This window comes from Neofelis nebulosa, chromosome X (assembly GCF_028018385.1).
Source record: "Neofelis nebulosa isolate mNeoNeb1 chromosome X, mNeoNeb1.pri, whole genome shotgun sequence".
NCBI lineage: Eukaryota > Metazoa > Chordata > Mammalia > Carnivora > Felidae > Neofelis > Neofelis nebulosa.
The window spans coordinates 27,986,057-28,008,174 of NC_080800.1; the positions used below are offsets into that span (position 1 = coordinate 27,986,057).

The window sequence follows — 22,118 nt, forward strand, 5'->3', positions numbered from 1 at the left end:
AAACGTGGATCCAGGTGTCAGCCCTAAAGCTTTCTGAGTTTTTGACTTTTATAAGCCATTTAACTACAGTAAAATAAAAACTGTGAAGATATATACAAATCTAAGGTATGAGTTGTATATATCTAAATGGCTATAAGAGAAAAAAAAGTACCTGTTTCTCAATATTTAGTTCATATCAGGTTTCACAATAATTATAAATTCCACATGTAATGTGCATGTGCTGATTAAATTGTCATTATTTCTTATATAATATATCTGCTCTTTAATCTATTGATCATGGTGAAAGAACAGTTCACATCAGCCATGCACGTATTTCTGTACTCTTAGGATCATGGAATTAAGAAATATCTTCCCTATAGAAATGTTTGGAAATTATCTGTTAATGTTTTCATTATGTTTCAGGTTTGTGGGTGATGGTAGTATTTTTGACTTTAAGATACAGTTGGTTCTCTTAGAGCAGCACTGAAATGCAGGGGGTCAACAGACTGCATTTTTGTATTTAAATATTAAACATTTTTCTTTTTTCTATAAAATTAATAATTCATTTGTTGTTTAATCCTTTAAGAGAGAACACCTCATGGTTTCCCGTGAAAAGCAGCTAGTCTACCCATATATAATATAAGCACTGAAACATACCTAAAATTAAATTATTTATATTATAATAAAGCATGTAATCCATACTTCATTTCTCTGACCATTATCGTGCTGCATAAACTTTATTTTTTTTCCTTTAAAATATAGTTTCCTTAATATAAAAAAAGAAAAAAGAAAAAGAAAAGCAGCCAGTCTTTCCATTAATACTATTGAATGTCCTTCTTGACTCATTTTGGTAGTGGCATGTTAAAAAAGGTAGAGTATGTGAGTTCCCAAGAAATGATTTTTAAATGATTTTTTAAAAACACACTTGCCATTTCAGATTTACTGGAAAATAGAAGGAACTTGTTTGATTATGTTTAAGTGCTGAAGCAGTAAAAAATGGCAGTGGAACCATTTCTTTTAAAATATGAGAAACACATTATTTTACATAAACTTTAATCCGTAAATACTATTTTTGTTTCTTTAGTCAGATATTCTCTTAAATGGAAAGCCAGCTCAGAGAAAATTTCCAGCACAAGAATGAGGAAATCTAGAATCAACATACCACTGAGGAGAATCACTATTGAAGAAGAAAGGTACCCTACTGATGACCTGTTTTGCTCCGTTCAGAATTATGTGGGCTGAAATCCAGAAGGAATGACAGCAATATATCTAAAGTGCAAGAAAACACTAGGCTGCTTGATAGGAACCCGCACAGAAAATGTACGTTAAGAGAAGGAAACCGGTATGGTCCAGAGGGAAGGGAGTCTCAGGGAACCTACTGCAATGATCCAACTTGGTTTATTGTGACCTGGGGTACGCTGGGTTGACCATACCCCACATTTCCCATCCCCACTCGCAATTCACCTCCACTGAGAACCTCAGAATAGGATCTTATTGAAAATAAGGTTTTGCAGATTTAATTACTTAAGGTCAAACTGGATTAGGTTGAGCCCAAATGTTCTTGAAAGAGAAGAAATCAGACACAAGGATACACACACACAGAGAACACCATGTGAAGATGGAAGCAGATTGAAGTGATGCATTTGTAAGTCAAGGAACTCAAAGGGCTGCTGGCAACCACCAGAATCTCAGAAGACAACAAAGGATTTTCTCCTAGAGCCTTCAGAGAGAGCGACACCTTCACTTCAGACTTTTTACCTTCAGAATTGCCAGACAATAAATTTCTGTTGTCTTAAGCCACCTAGTGATACTTTGTTACAACAGCCTTCGAAACCTCACGCAAAGGTGAGTTCTCTTGGGGTTCAAGGATTTTCACTGGAGAGTAAGCTTAGGTGGGAAAATATTCTATCTTTGTTTCCACCAAACTTTACCTGAAAAATAAGTATTTCCTTCTGTTTTGAATACAGGCAATGAACGACAGTGGTACTGACTATAGTTGTGATTTCTACTAATAGAAACAATCGATGTTTTCATATCACATTATAGTTATTGTAGATTTCTTGAACCACATATTTTATTATTATTCAAAATATATAAGAATCGATTCAAAATAGATTAAAGATTTAAATGTCAGGTCTGAAACTGTAAAAGTCCTAGAAGAAAACATAGGGGAAATCTTCATGACATCGATCTTCACAATCATTTCTGGAACATGTAAAGCAAAGGCAACAAAAGCAAAAATAGACAAGTGGGACTATATCAAACTAACAATCTTATGCACACCAAAGAGAACAGTCAAGAGGGTGAAAATCTATGAAATGGGAGAAAATATTTACAAACTGTACACCTGATAAGGGGTTACTACACAAAGTATATAAAGAACTATAATTCAACAGCAGATAGATGATAGATGGATGGATGGATGGATGGATGGATGGATGGATGGATGGACAGATATAAAGATAGATGACTGACCTGATTTTAAGGTGAAATAGACATTAAATAAGACACCCTTCGAAAGAAGACCTACAATTGGTGAACAGGTATGTGGAAAGATGCCTAACTTCATCAGTCTTCAGGGTAATGTAAATCATAACCACAATGAAGGATAACCTCACACCTCTAAGGATGGCTATTATAAAAAAAGAAAAGAAAAGATAACACATAGTGGTGAGGGTGTGGAAAAATTAGAATCTTTGTATTCTGTTGATGGGAATGTAAAATGGTACAGCCACTATGATAAGCAGTATGGAGGTTACTTAAAAAAATAGAACTAACATATAATCCAGGAACCCCACTTCTGGCTATATACCCAAAGGAAATGAAAACAGGATACCAAAGAGATATCTGCACTCCCATGTTCACTGCAGCATTATTCACAATAGCCAAGACATGGAAACATTACAACTGTCCATTGATGGATCCCTGGATACAGAAAATGTTGCATAAACCGGACAAAGGAAAACAAATACTTCATGATTCTATTTATATCAGACATCTATAACAGTCAAACTCACAGAAGCAGAGAGTAGATCGGTGGTTTCCAAGGGCTGGAGGGACAAGGAAATGAGGAGGTGCCGTTCAATAGATATAAAGTTTCAGTAATGCAAGACAAATGAGTTCCAGAGATTTGCTGTAGTGCATTGTACCTATATTCAGCAATACTGTACTGTACATATAAAAATTTATAAAGAGGGTAGATTGTATGCTATATTCTTACCATGAAAACAAACAAACAAACAAAAACCCTGTAGTACTTATTAGAACCTGTTGCTAAACCTATTGTGTAATGTGCCAATAAAGAAGCACATATAGTACCACATCATAATGGTAAAACTTATTTTTACTATGATATTTAACTGGTGTCTTTTGTAATTTTATGTATTTGTATTCTATATTTAAAATCATTATTCTGAGTTCATAAGATTCACCACCCCGCTAAAGGAGTATATAGCATGCACAGTAAAGAATCCCTGTGCTTGTCTCTTATCTATTGTTAATTCCCCGACACTGACCTGGAACACAGTGGGGGCTCCATAAATCTTTGATGAACTAAATTGATAGTGAGATGAGTCGGGTTCCTTGCAGCTCTAAAACACCATAAGCCTAGAGATATTCTTCCTAAGTAAAAATTCAATTTTCAACTACCCTAAAGTAACTTACTGGCATTTGTAGGTTAACCACGCAACCCCTATTTTATACAACAGATATGAGACTTGACTTTTGAATCCAAATATATAGGACACATACGCATATGTTTCTAACTCTCTATATTCTTGACCTATACTTTAAATCCTATTCACTTATACAAGTTTGCTTTATATTTTGTCATGTGGATTGTAATAAGCCAGTAGACTGTTTTAGAGTAATAAGTAATACCTTTAAATGCGTGCTTTCATACTGCTTCCTAGATTAGACACCTGTGTAATTTGTATGTTGAAATCCTAAGACTTATTACTACAATTTATTTAGCTAAACCCTGTAATATTTGTTTCTTATATCAAAAGACAGCTTTATAAAAGGGTTTTATAATGATATGGAGTGATAAAAATTATAGAGAGCTAAATTTCAGAGGTACCTTGTCAACTGCTTTCCAGTTACCATCATAGTACTAAAAAAATGACAGAATCAACTTACTTTTTAGAGGGGTAGACATATCTGTACAAACATGTACTGGAATCACAAAAGTGTTTTTACGTGGTTACTGGAAATACCCAATTGTCACAATTTTTATACCCAAAAAAAAGGTGCTTTTTAAGTGTTAGGACTTTTACTAATACCATATCCTGAAAGTGTGAACCTGTGATACTGATATATTTTCTTGAACACTTAAGGAGTTGTGAACATTTGAGATATATTAATTGATAAACATCTTTAAGGTTTTCTACTTGAATTGAAAATGGATGATAAAAATATAGAACATTTCAACTACACTCCAAAAATCCATAAAAAAGACTAGAAGGAAAACATTTAAAATTAACAGAGTTATTTTAAGAAAAAAATTCAAAACTTAGAAGCAATGCCAAAAGATGATTTTATATGTTTCTAAAAAACAGTGGGATATAATCTAACATACCCCCCAACACCCTCAAAAGGGCTTCTACATTTCCAAAAAAAAAAAAGTGCAAATCTGTTTGGCTTCCTGGTCACTATTAAATTGGATCCAGACATTTTACAACTCAATAACGTTCAACGCTAACTTGTAGAAAACTGATAGGGTGCAAATGACTTTTTGTCCCGTAGAGAATATAACTCCAAAGACTATGGCGTATTAACCTGTTTTGATTCTAACTTACCAATCTGATTCCAGAATGCTTTTTTTTTAAATTTGCTGATTATAGAAGCATCTGTTTCTTATACCCTCCTTGAGCCTGTTTTGCCTAACTACTGGTTCCCACATATGTATTCACCATGATTTACATGAAAATTATGTTTCTTAACAAATTTCACTTTGATACAGGGTGGGGGGATTATGCATTTCCCTTATACTTTTCTTTATTATCCAAAATGCCACCAATTAACCTACAATACATTTCTAAACTGAAAAAAAAAAACATTTGAAAAAACGTATGGTATATGAACATCTAGCTTCATGCTGCTCTATATGCATGCAAGGTCCTGAATACTACACAAAGGAATTTAAGTGACTAAAGATGAAATGGTTTTCCAATCGATAAAGCATTTTCTTTTTCATCAGTGGCAGAGTGATGGAAAATAAAGAAATAAAGTAAACTTTAGAAATATGAAATGTGTATGCATATTGACATGCACTTATTGTAAATGTGATGAGAAAGGCAAGTTGGGGCCGCGAGAGCTAGCCTCATTACATTGCTTTCTCATGCTATAAATGAAAGAATGGCAAATATTGGCTAGAATTCAATAACTTCCATGACCAAGATACATACTATAATTTGGATATTGATTCCCTTTGATAATGTTTCTCCTAAGGCACTGTCAAGACAGATATCAATGATTAGTAGCTACGCTAAAAGTTGGGTCACGAATTTCAACTTGCGTCAACTACAGAAGACACTCCATACTCAGTGAGGCTTTGATCCTTGCAAACACTCTCTGTGGCCAACCCTACTCGTTTTCCCCTTTGGAAAGAGTCTATTTTTCCTGAGCCCTGTGGGGTGCTGAGCCAGTAGCACAAGTGAGGACGCAGCGGGAGGGCTCACAGCTGTGAGCTACTAAATAATGCTGATTCCACACATTTTATTCCTGTGTGAACTTTTGGGAAGAGGGAAAGGTGCTAGCAGCTGCATAGCAGAAGCATCTGCAGCTCCTACCTCAGAAACATCCCTCCACTGTGTACCTAATTCCACGCATCGGGCAGTAACCCTGATCTTGAACTTCTTTTTTTAGCAGAAAAGGCTGGAGGACAGTTAAGACTGTTTACACTTCCAAGTCTTTTCCTAAGTGAGAATACCAGGTGTGAATTCTGCAGATTTGACTTGGAATGAAAGAAAGGAAAGAAAAAGGCTGGGAAAAGAGTGACAGCGGGGAAGGAGAGGCAGCCCTCATTCTTTCTCCTCCCCCATGTGTCCTGAGTGCTTTGCCCATGGGTCTTATAGTGAAAATGATTTATCCCTTCCTCTATAAAACATCCCAAAGTTTCCTGATGATAAACAGCATTTGAGGCCTTATTAAACGGGACTTACTTCTAAAATAACGAATACAATGCAAATGTCACATGTAAGTTCATATTTTCCAATAGCCACATTCAAAACAGCACTAAGAAACAGGTCAATTTACTTTCAGTGATATATTTTACTTAATCCAATATGACAAAATATTATCATTTTAGCATGTAATGACATGGTTTACTTACTTTCACGTCCTTACTAAGTCTTCAAAACCCAGTGTGTGTGTTACACTCACAGTCCCTCTCAATCTGGATGAGCTGTGTTTGCAGAGCTAACGTACGTGGCTAGTGGCTAGTGGCTAGTAAGTTGGATACTGAAGCTCTAGAGAGAGAAAGAGTACTGTGGCTCTTGCCACCAGGCAACCTTGGAAAACACTTCTCTGCTCAGAGGAGATCCCAGAACTCACCCCAGGAATATCTCTCCTTTACTAACAAAGCTTGTATTCGTTCAATATTGTTGCAATGCTGTTGGAATTTAGAAGATCCACAAGAACGTTAGCATTCACACAAATGGGATACTTCCAAGTGAGGAAGAGCACAGGAATTTTGGAAATGTTGCCCAATGGTAAAATACTTGATGTCATTACTGCACCGATGTACCATTACGGACTATGTCACTGCCTCGGTGCAGGGCTTCCTTTTAAGGATGGAACTACTTCTATGCCAATTCTAAATCCTCAGGCCTAGGAGGTGATGGTTGGGTTACCACCTGGAAAGCTCCTTAGCTCTCCAAAATGGGGATTCAGATAAAGGAAATCCTTCCTATTTCACTGAGTTATTCGAGAAGTAAATGAGAGGATGAGTGAAATAAATGCTGGCTGTGCAAACAAAGCCAAAGATGGGGGAGATGCTGAAGGTAACTTGCCGACCTCCAGTACAGCTCTACTCTCTTACCTCAGGGCATGACCTCTCAACCACCACACACCCTTTATTCTTTCTTCTCTTCTATTTTTCCATCCTGTTGGTAGGATGCCTGACCCGCTAACTGCTGGCACCTTGCTTGTGGTCCTTCCTTTCTGATTGTAAGGTGATAGCCCACAATGATGCAGAGAAGGTCATCCACTTCTCTCCCTCATCAACAGTTCTGTGCAATCAGAAGTTTAGACGTCCAAGTCACCATCAGCCAAAAGGTAGAAATCCCTGAGAATCACTAAACAATTATCCAAGTGTTGGCATTTACAGCTTAGGAGGGCCCAGATTTCTCAAAGAGGAGTATTTATTTTAAAAGTGAAAAATAAAGACAGAATATCACTCTACAGACTATACAGACATACCTTTACTTCTTTTATTTGTTTGTTTTTGAGAATGCACATTTGTTTTGTTTTACTGCTGGATCTCTGTTTCCTGAAATAATATACAGCACACAGTAGATCCTCCACGAATATGTATTCATTTTCTATACTGGGAGAGTGGACTGGCAAAATTCAACCAGCCAAGAGCCCATGCTGGTAACCACTCTACAGTACTGCCTTAGACAGCGAGAGCTTAACTTCTGATATGGGGAAAGCTGAGAATGATATGCAAGATAACATTTGTTTCCTCCCTATATTTTTAATTAGAGCAATGCCATCTTTTTTTTTTTAATTTTTTTAACGTTTATTTATTTTTGAGACAGAGAGAGACAGAGCATGAACGGGGGAGGGGCAGAGAGAGAGGCAGACACAGAATCGGAAGCAGGCTCCAGGCTCTGAGCCATCAGCCCAGAGCCCGACGCGGGGCTCGAACTCACGGACTGCGAGATCGTGACCTGAGCTGAAGTCGGACACCCAACCGACTGAGCCACCCAGGCGCCCCGAGCAATGCCATCTTTTAAAGGACGCCTCTGGAGTACTTGATGACCACAGGAAGTGCATCTTAATCACATTCGCTGCTTTATTTTCAAACAGAAAATACACATACACAACATCTTCAAATGAACACGGAAGTAGAAATAAACCATTTAAAAGGTGTTCATACGTGGAATGTCTGGATAGAAAATAAGCATAACAGGAGCAGAAAATCTGTCAAATATGTGCCTCTAATAACGATTCGAAGCTATGCTTTTTCAAGTATGATAACTTACAGTCTTCCTTTTAAAGTTTGCCCCAAAAGTATAATATAAAAACCTAGGAGGTATATAAGAAACCACAAGTACCCTAAACAAGCTTATCTTCAAAACTGCAAATCTTGTCCAGACACTCCTCTGTTTAAATACAATCAGTATCTCTGTTATTTATAGGATAAAATACAGATGTGTGTGTGTATCATATCATCCTTCCCAACGTGTTCCAAACCTGTTGTCCAACCTGTGCTATCACGCTTCACCTGGGAGCCTGAACTCCTTAAGCTATTACCATTCTCCCAACAACCTGCCTTTTGTGAGGTCACCTGGCCTTTGAACATGTGGTTTTATGGTCAAGGATGCTCTGTCCTCTCTATCTCTGATAAACCTGGCTGTTTATGGTGACGACTTCCTCACCAGATGGAGCTCATCATGCCCTCTTCCTTGTTCCCATAGGATTTTGTAAATTCCTTTCAGAATTTGAAAGGAATTGTGTCATACCAAGTTTGAGGTTTATCTATCTGTCCCTGCACTACACTAACTTCCCTGAGTGTTGGAACTGTGACTGATCTCTCATCCCTTCAAGTGGATGCACGTGTATGTCTCCTCCACTGCTGCAAGGCCACTGTGCACAGGAAGGACTGTTTGGCTCAACATCAAATGTTGGTATGCAGCACTGTCCTGACGCTCAACAAAAATATGTTGAATGAGTGAAAGAATGTTGTTATCATGAGCTATGCAATGTTAAGGGAAACAGTTTTGCCTTGAAGGGACCATATATTTCATGGTAGGTTTGCTCCTAAGAGTATTTGGAAAGGGAGACAACTTACTTCCTTACTACTAAGGAAGTCCATCTTAATCACATTCGCTGCTTTATTTTCAAACAGAAAATACACATACACAACATCGTCAAATGGACATGGAAGTAGAAATAAACCATTTAAAAGATGTTTATACATGGAATGTCTAGAACTACTCAGTTCTAGGCTATGATCTTCAAAGCGCAGCTACTCTGTGGGAACACTGAGCTTTTCACTGTCAAAGTTCTCGTGGAGAACATCAGCCTTCACTACACACTGTCCAATGACCATATCTTCCATAGACGGAAGCTACCTGCCAAATTCTCCCCTCCTGCCAAGACCCTACTCTGATTCCAGATCAGGGAGAAATAAATAATTGGCCCTTTATCTTCTCTCCCCTCAGTAATCTGCTACTTACAGTAATAAACGATTCCCCAAATCTGTATCTCACTAGGAGATTAATATGAGAATGACAATGTAATTGAAAGTGCTTCATAAATTATAAAGTGCCTTGTTATGTTATGACTGTTATTGTCATCATTAACAACTCTAACATTATCTTGTTTTAAAAAAAAGATGGCCCCTTCTAATACTTTGATTTTGACATACTATGAGTTAAATTATAACCCATCATAATAAAGATGTTATGTCCCACCCTTTCCAATATGATACGATAAGAAAGGCCTATACTCATCATTAAAAAACATTTTTTATACATCGAAGAAGTTTCATCTTTATTAATATCCTTAACACCTTTTTAGGAGGCCTTGTCCTGTAGTGATTGACAACTATTATTTCTTCATTAGTTTCCTCAATACTTTATTAGGCCAAGCTATATATATTTTTTTTTTTTTTTGCTTGCTCAACATCTCTAACTTCTAGCTGATCATCAGTAAACTGCATGGGATTCAGATCCCAAGGCCTTTATTTGTTAGCCTAGTGATTTGGGGTAAAATATTTAACCTTCCTGAGCCTTTGTAAAAGACTTTTCAGAATACTATTTCTACTTTTCTACTTATCTTGCTGATATATATATATATATATATATATATATATACACACATATACATATGTATACACATGTATACATACATATACATATATATACACATATATATGAATATACATATATATGTATGTATATGAATATATATATATATATATATATATATATATATATATATGAATCACATCAAGTAATTTCACTTGTAACCTTTAAAATAGGCCCTGTGATGGGCTCCATGCTGGGCGTGAAGCCTACTTAAGAATAAAAAATAACAAATAACAAAATAACAAAATAGCAAGGCACTTAAATAAACTTTATAAACTACTATGGTTAAATAAATCTTGGATTACATCTTTCTGGGCATGTGTTTTTGTAAAATTGATTTTATACTATCTTCCCCAATGTATCCATTTCTAAACTTGCTTCTTAATTTTTTTAAAACTAAATTCTTCCTTTATAGTCATCATATTACTACCTTGTAATGTTCAATTAAACACACACACAATTAAAACAACAACAACAAAAACCTATGGACCAGTTCTGCAGTAGGTGTAATGAACCCTGATATTTTCTATTTTGCTTCACCCAAAACAAATGTTGGTGGTGATCCACAAACTGGTCCATGACTCACAGTTTGGAAAACACTACTCCATTAAAACACAACGAAAAAGGAACAAAACAAAACAAAAACAAAATGTAACCAAGAAAAATAGAAATGATATATCCTCAGCATCATTTCTGGCAATTTCTTTCCAGGTGTCCATGATCTGACCAAGAGCACTTTTCACTGTGCTCTACTCGGACCACAATTTTTTATAACACAATCACTTTCAAATATTTTCTCCTTTTTCCGAACGTAGCCTCGTCTCACTTAATTCCCTCATCACCTCCTCTGAAGCTCTTCCAAACTTTCTAGCCAATTAGTTACTTCTTTCGTTCTCCCTTCCCTAACTCCCCTGATGTTACAGCTACCTCTATTATACTTCTCAGCTGTTATTTTAATTGCTTAAATATCCATCTGCTGAACATACCATTTCTGTTACAATCATTTAAATGTCAATCGACTTGGTAAACTTTTATTCTCTATGAATTGACTGGAACTGGCTCAATTTCAACATTCTGACTGCCCTGTACAGGGTCTGACACACAGCAGTTCCCATGTCAAAGTCTGCTGAATAAATGTATTGATTTTCAAAGTTAATTGAAATATAAGGAACTGCCAGGGCTAAATGTTCAAACTAGAACTCAGTGTGGTACATGGGTTCTCTAAAATATAGGAAATCTTGGGGCGTCTGGGTGGCTCTGTTGGCTAAGTGTCCAACTTCAGCTCAGGTCGTGATCTCACTGTTCGTGGGTTCGAGCCCCGCTTCAGGCTCTGTGCTGACAGCTCAGAGCTTGGAGCCTGCTTGAGATTCTGTGTCTTCCTCTTTCTCTGCCCCTCCCCCACTCGTGCTTGGTCTCTCTCTCTCTCTCTCTCTCAAAAATAAATAAACATGGGGCGCCTGGGTGGCTCAGTCGGTTAAGCGTCCGTTTTCAGCTCAGGTCACGATCTCGTGGTCCGTGAGTTCGAGCCCCGCGTCGGGCTCTGGGCTGACGGCTCAGAGCCTGGAGCCTGCGTCCGATTGTGTGTCTCCCTCTCTCTCTGCCCCTCCCCCGTTCACGCTCTGTCTCTCTCTGACCCAAAAATAAATCAACGTTAAAAAAAAAATTAAAAAAAATAAAATATAATATAGGAAATCTTATGGGCAAATCCATCTCTCGGGTCGGAGAGCTGAGTGGTGTCTCCTAGGCCCCATGCATTGTGGAGTGGTTGGTGCCCTGTGCTTCTCTTATCTAAACGTTATTCTAATTCCACTTCAAAATTTCTGTTCTTAATGATATCCCAAGGAGACTCTGAAATATCAACACTTTTCTAGGGATGGCCCTGGTCATGTGATTAAATTTTCACATTTAATGTGAAGTAGGGATTGGTAGAGTTTGCTTAAACAAATGTTCATAAACCTCCGTAAAAGAAATGAAAAAGTGGTACAGCTTAGCTTAACAATTGCGTTGTTTTAAAGTTAAGGTTATTTCACCAATCCATTATCATATTTAAAAATACATAGACGGTCCTTTTGTAAGCACAGACAAAAGCCGTATATTATTAACATTTATTATTAAATACAAATAGAAACTCAAGGATGAAATGTTTGAAAAAATGTGTTATTTGAAAATAGCAGTAAAATGGGATTTTCAAAATAAATCCATGTTAACTAGGATTTACAATACAATATAAGCCTGTACTATTAGTTGTAATGCCAGGATTTGGAGAACTGGGCTGGCACATTAAATTTATTCATTTTCACAGCCTGCAGACATTTTAATGTCTGAGTAGCAATAAGAACAAATTACCTAAAAACTTTTAATAGTGTATAATAAATTAAGACTGAATGGTAATGCAAAAGTGGGTACAACAGGACAAAATTATGAATCTCATATAATGATCCAACAACACTTAAAGCGTGGAAACAACACTGGTATTCTGGAATATACGACCACGGTTGATCCTAATTGTTTCTCTCCTGTCAGAGAGAAATTGCGCATCAATCTCAAAGTATTGCAAACTGTTCATTACATGCAAATGGTTATGTTTTGCAGCCTTTCCAAGGGGACTCAAACTTCTTTATAAAAGGAGCCAGGCTAAATGAAGAGTTTCTCTGAGGACACTAGGTTTCCTTTAGAGTTCTTCATTGATCAGCAACAGAAATTGCCTCTGCCAATAAGGAGATACAAGTAAGGGAATGGAGGGGTGCACAGGACTAAAGGGAAAATCCAAGAATCCAGCTTGGAAGAGCAGGACTCCAAACGGTCCCCATAGGAGGAGTAATTTGTTGTTTTTGACCAGGCATTCTCATTACAATGAATAAACTCCAACCTCATCACTTACCACAAAAAATTAATTACAAGCCTCAAGAAAAAAAAAATAAGATTGGAAAAATCTTAAAAAATAAGATATTGTAAAAAATAAATATATTGTATTAAAATCCAAGCTCAGGACCTATGGCTAGGACCATGGATATGGTAAGAGAAAGGCTCTGGCAGAACCACCTTTAGAACTCTCTTGGCTGACTACTGATTTATTGTCCCACTAAAACTGCTCAGGTGCTCCAAGGGAACTGGTGGTAGTCTCAGTAAAAGCTGCTATACACTCTTCAAAATGGCTAAGTCCACCGCACATTATTTAAGCGACTTTAAAACCTCTTTTGGTTTTCAATCAAACTCCTTCTCTTAATGCATGGAGTTGACAGTTGACTTAAATAACAAGTCTGTTTTGATTACCTCTTTTTGTTACCATGACTTTCAATTTGTTTTATGATGTGGCCCAAGTCCATTTCTCTATGATATCAAGTAACAAAGAATGCTTAAAGAGAAGGTAAAAAGGGCGCTCGGATTTTCATGGCAACTTAATACTCTATCTCCTAAAGCAAGAGTTAGCAAACTTTTTCTATAAAGAGCTACACAGTTAATATTTTAAGCTTCACAGGCCAGGCAGTGTCTACAACTACTTAACTCTGCCTTTGGAGCAACAAAGCAGCCATGGACGGTTTGTAAATAAATATGTGTGGTTGAGTTCCGGTAAAACTTTATTTACAAAAACAGGTAGCTGGAAGGATTTGGCCCCACAAGTTTGCTCTTAAGAATTTAATATTCCTAGGGCCAATATTAAGTGTAATATATATTGTATTAAAATCCACTTCATTGCAAGTACTCTGAGAGATATCAAAGGTGAGATATTTACTTCTAACAAAAACCAGTTCAATATTCCACATGAAGTCCTGGAGTTTATGGTAGCATATTCGTCCATTGTTTCAGTGTCTCTGAAATATTCCCCCAGTGAGTCTAAGTAAAATGAAAGTCTGAACCTGGACAAAGAAGGGATGAAAACTTGAAGGACGACAGAGTTATAAACTAAAATTATCTACTGAAAAAATGGTGAACCAACAAAGCTTTAAGGGGAACGTGCTACTATATAGATATGTGTTCATCTCTGATGCATCTATTTTTCTTTTCCCCATACCCCTGAATCTTTCCTCTCTATCAGTAGTGATCAGAATGACTTAGTACAAATTAATTGCCAGTAATGTTCTGTCAATTATAGCCTCACAAACGACTTTTAGAATTTGTTATTATGCTGTTTGCCAATAATCCTGGTCTCTGGTTTGTACCTATAATTTGGTTCTATAGTAGGAACATTTACCATTCTTATGACTAGATACCTGCTATTCAGCTTGATGAATAGTTCATCCTGAACCATCTCGTCTGTGAACAGGCCTCTTGTACTATAATTTGTCAATTTTATCATTTTTCAAAATTCACAACTTACGTGAGAACATTTTCTCACTCTCTCTATGACTTCCTCATAGCTAGCTCTTTCCTTGGGCTGCCTTTCACAACACTGCTCTTTCCTGGTTCTCCAAGTCATGTTTTCTCAGTTGAGTTTGGGAATCATGGAAGTGTAACCGAGGAGTGTCAAAAAGGACCAGAGTACACAAACAACTTCTGTAGAAAAAAGCACTCCCATTTCCCCTAGGCTAGTTTTATGGCTATCTGGTGTGTTTACACAGTTCCATGTGTTTCCACCTTAGCCTTAATATGCTACAATCATGAGGCTGTTAGCTTGCTAAAGGAAATAGGTTTCTTTGCCAACTCCGTATCCCTAGCAGCAAGCAAAGCCTTCCACTCAGTAGGCTCACACTAAATGTTTGTTGAGTGGATTCAGTTATTTATGATATGGTCAATGAGTAAGAGAATGGAGCCATCATATTGTTAAACTTTCGGCAAATATGAAAAAATCTCAAAGAATCTGTTCAAAGAAGAGGACAGGGCAGCTCACTATAAGGTAGAAGTTCTTGGATATACGATGGAGCAAAAATGGAAGGAAGGACAAGTTTGGGAATAGTCTGCCCAATAATATGATGAGTACAGAATTCTTTCATTTATTTCATTATTCGTTATATGAGCGTTATATGTTCTATATACGAAGAGATTTTTCTAAGTTTCAAGTATCTATCTGTGACCAAGAAAGACAAAGTCCCTGCAAGGTTTACATTCTAGTTTCAAATATAGATAATAAATATGCAAACATATATTGCAATTTCAGCAATTGACAGTATTATGAAGAAAGTGTGCACGCGTGTGTGTATGTGTGTGTGAGAGAGAGAGGGAGGGAGGGAGGGAGGGAGGGAGAGAGAGAGAGAGAGAGAGAGAGAGAGAGAATTTCTTTAAGACAGGAGAAGTGACCAAAGGCATGTCTGAGAAAAATCATTAGAGCACAGATGTATATAAATAAAGGGAAGTGTACAAAAATCCTGAGACGGAGCGGGGACAGGGCACAGTGCAGGAGAACTGGAAGCTAGGGTAGAACCCTCAAGCAAAGAGAAAAGCAAATTTAATCATAGGAACAAGAATTAGAAGAAAGGGTAAGAAGTTATGTGAGAAGAAACAGCAAGAAGAACGTTCTCATTGCAAACTTTGGCACTTCATGAAAATTACTTATATTAGCATTAATGTTATGCTTCATCAAATAATAATTTCAAATTCACATCGCTTCTCTGTTGATGTGAGCTGTTTTTTTTTTTTCAATTTGGAATTTGCAATTAGCATGCTTCACTTTTTATTTGTCGATTCTTACCCTCTTGATAATTTCTGACTCTGAGAATGTTTTTCATGCATTTTAAGCAGTTCTTTACTGCTCTGGTCATTACAGTAAGTTATAGTTTTGGTTCTTGCTTCTTCCCGATAATGTGTGGCAATCTGTCATCTCCTTAAACACGCCATGCCGGACAACAAGGACAAGCCATTGGAATTATCCAATTAATTTAATATACTTATTTTATGAAAGACACATTTGATAGGCAACACTTTAGAGCCCCTCTCTGAATTTCTGCACGGTGCCAAACTCCCAATAAATCTGTTATTTACTACTTCCGAAAAGACGCATAGGAGCCAAGAAGTTGTGGAGGAGTTTCTAAGCAGCAATAAAAGGCTAACAATATTTACGTAAGAATCGAGGGCCCAACTGTTTAACTGTATTGAGACTGAATTCTCCTGCCACTACCAGCTAATAACATTGAAAAGTTCACTTCAAGATATATTCCCATGCTTCTACAACGCTGCAATCCTAAAGCAAGCAACAAGAGACAGATTCTCTTAGCAGTAAATTTTCATGCTTATTTTCTTAATGTTAGTGTGTGTCCTCTAGTCACAGAAACGGACACTCCCAAACAAAACTTTATTACTGCTGGGGAAATATAAAGGCCAGCAATAGTATAAATTTCTTAACATTGGGGTCCCAGTGAAGGGCAACAGATGGCAGAAATTTTTACTCAAGTCATTCTTCCATCAAAGTTTCTATCAGCAGTTGAATCCCAGCAGTGCTGCTATTAAGAAGCCGTCCAACTCACCAGCCAGCTGGTGAAATCAGCCCTGTAAAAGCCGACTGTATGGAAAGCATACTTGTCTTCAATTTGGCCTTTTACACCATATGCCTTTTTCTAGATAGCCTTTGATTTAATCCCTATGCATTCAGAGTCATTTATCTCCTATAAAGTCATCGGAGGGAGCAGATTACCAGTTAAGTATTAAAGTACCTGCAAAGAAAAATACCAAAACTCACTGTATAGGAGACAGTGTCAGGGACCCATGCACATCCATTCAGCTCTCTCTCTGGGCAAGCCAATAGCTTTCAATAATGACACCTGCTGCTGGAGGCCTTTGTGGGCTGCAAACTGGGTGAGAAGAATTAGAAACCCTGGTACTTCCTTTATGAGGAAGAAAGCATTTTCACAGACTCACTTGTCTCAAACTTTTGGGCAGGAGCTACCTAAGTCCAATGTGCTCTGTGAATCTAAACTTAGTAAGATTTGGGTCCTTTAAAAAGTACTTGGCGGTTCTTCTCTCCATCACAAATAGCCAAGGTAAGGCAGAGCTGAAGAGGAGCTAAACTTAGCCTCTTAGATTCTTCTTTTTTGCCTTCTCTCCCCAACTCCAAGACACAGAGCCTGTTTTCTCCATTTATTGTCTCCTCCGAGAGATCACAGGGATGTTCTCATGCTGTAACTACACGGTTTATAAGTAATTTTCTATCTTCATGCAGGTTTCCAATTTGAGAAAAGGCAAAGTATATTCTGCGTAACTGGGACGTAAGTTTAGACTAAGTATTTGAGATTTGATGGTGAACATGAACATTCCAACATGGCATATCTAATCCATGCTGACTGTATCCTCAATCACAGTGAATTAAGTTGTATCATCATGTTACAAAATAAACAGTTTTAACTCAATTTCTTTACAGCAATGTGTGTGTGTGTGTGTGTGTGTGTGTGTATAGTACATGTACAATATAATATATATTATGGAGGAGTAAAACACAGTAACATTGAAAGATATACCAGAAAATTAATTAACTTAACCTTAAAAAGATGATGCTTTGCCTAAGAACAGCAGTTAATTCGTGTCAAAATAACACACTGCTGTTTTTCACACCTATGTTTGCTTAACATTTGTCACTCTAAAGCCTAAAAACTTTCATCTAAACAATCCCTCTTCTGTTTACTTCTTAAGCTGGATTTTAAACGGCATTTCTTAAGATTTCAAGGTTTCTTGCTTGCTCATGGCAACAATCTTTAGAAGGTGCTGTTAGTTTTTATTTAGTCATTTGTTAATGGGAATTTGTTTTTCTTTTCCCACCTTTTAGCTATTATGAATAGTGCTCCTGTGAGCATTCATCTACAAGTTTTTGTTTGAACTCATGTTTTCAAATCCAGCAGTGAAATTGCTGGGTCCTGTGGAAATTTTCTGTTTAATTTATTGAGTAACTGCAAACTGCTTTCCAGAGCTGAAATATGGTCCACTGAGCAGCACTGCTCCAAAGAACAAACAGCCTCCATTTCCATTAACAGCAAGAATATTCCACTTTTTTAAATATTCGATCTAATGGCGATTTTGATCATTTCTACTGTAAACCTCAAGAATTTTCAACCCCATTAAATAACAGTCCATGTTTTAAAATTTACTTCTTTTTACTCTGGAATAAACTGTAAAGCTAAATGTTAGGACACATCATGATTTCCATTTTTCCTTTTTCATTCAAGGTACTTCCTGGTGCACCAATTCACGGTTACTATAGGAGTTCGTGTTATTTTCATAACTTTCTTTCATGGTGTTCAGCTCTCCCTTTGAAAACTCCCATTAACATTTCTTCTTGCTCTAAAATGAGCAGGCAGAAGTATCAGCTATGTGAGGACGATGTGCTTGGCTGGACTAGAATTTTCCTCGATTCCTAATCCAAGAGCTGTCCTTTGAGAAAATGTCATAATTCATTAAAAAAAACAAGGTTTAGTGAAATTGCCAGGTTGTTCAATCTGCATTTCCGACGTCTGGGGACAGTAATTAAGTGAATACATTTGTGTTTTTATAGATATAGGCTAAGCACTTATGAAGTTATAATAATATCTTTCATTTTAATGAGCAATTATTTTTGGGAGAACGCAATTCTAAGTGCCATATGCAGATTGCACTTCTATTCCTATTTAAGAGAAGAGACAGCAGAGGCATGGAGAGACTTAAGGCACTTTTCTAAGATTCTGCAACTATTAAGCTAAAGGAGCTAGGATTTGAACCTACACTTTCTGAATGTGCCTTCCAACCTCTTAGCCAATCTCCAAAACTTTTATCAGAGCCTACCTAATATGGCATGTCAATATTTTTGTGGGTGATATAACTTTGCACATGCACTCAGTTACTGCTTGTGGCATGAATATAGAAGAAGAGGCACAAGTAATCGAGTGAATGTATTAACAAGTGAGTTTTTAGTGGCATATAACATAATTGATATATTCTCATGAAAAACATGTAATTTTTTAGAACATGTAATTACATGAAAAACATGTGATTTTTCTACGGTGGCATAAAGAAAGTTTTGGAATATCTTGAGAAACATGGATTCATATATTTAATTTTATTAACTTGTCGCAGAGAAAAAAATCATTGAGTTGCACAGAACCAGACCATCTTTCTGGTGTTGGCAGTCATTTTATTTTGAATGACAACACCAAGAGTCAGTAGGACACTGATCTTTTTTTTTTTTAAGTGAATGAGTGAAATAAAATGCAGTTCGATAGAAATATATAAACGCTTACAACATTGTACATTCTTTTTATTTATTTCATATCTAGACGTGATACTGTTGCTAAACCTTCTACATATGAGGCTTTAAATCCCCATGTACCGCTGTATATATCTGTTTAGTATATGGGCTGCTTGGTTGATTTTCCTCAAAGCAACCATTACTGGTCCATGCCAACAAATCTCTCTGCTCCTAACAGGCACCATCAACATTCTGTTTCCTAAAATAACTTCTTAGCAAAAATTTAAACTCTTTCTCCTAATTGTTATTCCTCAGTTGACAACGATTACGGCCAAGATAGCTGAAATTATCAGAGCTTCTTTGTGTCCTACTAATGGTGGTGCCTTACAGAGTCTTTCTGGACTCTTTTTCTGAGACTTACCAGAATGGAAGGATAACCCCAGGCATCTTATGTATGTGCATGTGCATGATCTTGGAGCTTTCTTATCACCAGGGGGGAAAACACCTTAACTTTTTAAAGGACTTGCAATATCATTCACAGTTTCTTAGCCAGAAGAACTTTTCCCTGGACATCCAGAATTCCCTTCCATGTTTCATGTAGAAATTGAGTCAAAAACAGTCTAAATAAAATAGTCATTTTAAAAAAGTCCTCCAGTTAAGGGAAAGAGTTTTTAAAAGATGTTTACACATTTCAGTTAAACCACACTGTCAAGAACTGGGGATCTTAAGACACTCTTAAAGCATTTACCAGCATTACACAGTTGCAAGAGTATATACAAGTAAATGTACTAAAAGATCATATGACATCAATTAGCAGCTTCTAGCCAAGCTGGAGTAACAGACAACAGATTTAACTTATTGGCTAAAAGCTTGATAAAATGGACAGAATGTACGAAGTGATGGCTGTGAAGCCATTATTTACCAGGCAATGACAGATACAGATCTTTGAGAAATTAGAGACAAATGACGTGACAAAGGATAAGAAACCATCACAAAGCTAGGAGGGCTCCCTGAGTTGATGAGATGAAGCTGGGACTCCTTGGAGTCCAAGGTGGCTACGGGTCACAGGGCAGAGTACCAAATAGGAGATAGATGCCGAGAGAGAGAACACTGGAGACCTAGAGAGTTCCTTTCCAGTCTACAGCTGAATCCTGATCAGCTGGCACAAGTGAGGAAACTACACATGACTAGGGAGAGAGCTACACAAAAAGATTAAAGTAACAGTCACCAGACCTCACAAATGGCTGGAATAGTGCCTGTTCCTGCCAGCCACAGTAGAAAACTTCATCATTCACAGGGCATTCGAGACTGTACTCAGAAGGGTTTTGTCTCAGTAGTGGGTCACTGGACTTAGGCTGCTCTGCTCAAAACTCACAAAGTCTCAAAGAGAGGTGCTCAAAAGATCAAATCGTTGCCAATAAACTAACTGTGTCCCAGAACAAAGGTCGAGAATCTTTATCTGCGCAAAAATATGAAGCACTCAACAAGTTAAAATTCACATCTGGCATCCAGTGAAAATTACCAGTCATCCAAAGAAGCAGGGAAATAACACCCATAATGAAGAGAAAAATTAATTGAAATCAACCCAAAATAGACACAGATGATACAATTACAAGACAAGGACATTTTAACAGTTGTTATAATTGTATTCCACATTTTCAAAAAGGTAGAGGAAAGAGTGATAAGTTGAGTAGAGACATGAAAGATGTTACAAGACCCAAATCATACTTTGACAATGTGTTGAATCACACAAAACAATAATGTCTGGGGTTGAAAAGCTACACTAGATGGGATTAACCACAGATTAGGCATAGCAAAAGATTCGATGGTCAATTTGACAATATAAATCATGTAAAATGAATTGCACAGGAAAAAAGACCGAAAATAAAAAGGAACTGAACCTTCAAACTAACGCCTTAAAAATTCCACATTTGAGGAAAATTAAAAACCCATATTTGCCAAGAAGCTTAAGAGGCCTCAAGAACAAGAAACATGAAGAAAATTATACCAAGGCACATCGTAAACCAATTTCTCGATTTCCAAAAGCACTCCCTAATCAGCCTTCCGTATGCTAATCGCCATCTCAGAGGGGGCTTCCCCAAAGATGCTGACCTGAAATATGTACCAAAATCCATATCCAAACAACCACTCCCTGAGGAGTAGAATGGAAGTATGCGCACACTTGCGCATTGCTTTATTTTTTATGGTGAGTGTATATATTTTTAAATAATAAAACCAGATTAAAATATATAACGACTTGTATAGGGTATCTCTGGCAATGGCAAGAAGTTTAACATCTCCTCAATGGCACCTTTGTGACACGTATTTTAGAGACCTAGGGATGCTGCAGGAGCCCAAAGTTTACTTAAGTGCTATTACAAAATGTATTTTCTGTATGATGGCAGATTGGAAAGCCGTGCGTTTCTTCTATCTCCAATGCCAATGCTGATGTATATACAAGTTTGATATACATATAATTACAAAAGATTTTAAAATTATTCACGCCATATGTTTACATTGCCTACATATGAGTAAGTGCTTGCAAGCTTACTTTATTAATATCAAAAGGTATTTTTGCCATGCAAAAAAACTATTTGAGAATAGAGAACTGTAAATTTGAATATGATACTGCTTTTATGAATCCAGCCACAATTCAAATCTGCTTGACTGAAAATTGGTACGTGAACAATTTCAGCTAAAAAAGTTGCAAAAAGTACTTAAGACTTGGTGTAATAAACTCAGTATATCTTGTACCTAAACTATATATTTTATAACCTAAGTTATAACCTCCAAAATCTAATTTATCTTTATTTGCACACTCAAAAGACACAGCAACTTGAAAATAAACTATACGCTGGTTATAATCCATATGTTGCGTTTCCATTAACATAAGCCATAAAAAAGTCAATAAGTACCACCAATTAACTCTGCATTGTTTTGGCCTCTGGACTATCTCAGAAGGCATTGTGTCAATAGAATATATACAAATATTGCTACATCACCACAATTGTCTCTAGGGA

General features: G+C 36.9%; 1 protein-coding gene across 18 annotated transcripts in view; it reads right to left on the reverse strand.

Moving 5' to 3' along the window:
- DMD (dystrophin) overlaps nt 1-22,118 on the reverse strand; it is a 2,138,536-nt gene that overhangs the window by 1,054,803 nt on the left and 1,061,615 nt on the right. The gene's annotated exons all lie outside the window — the stretch shown is intronic.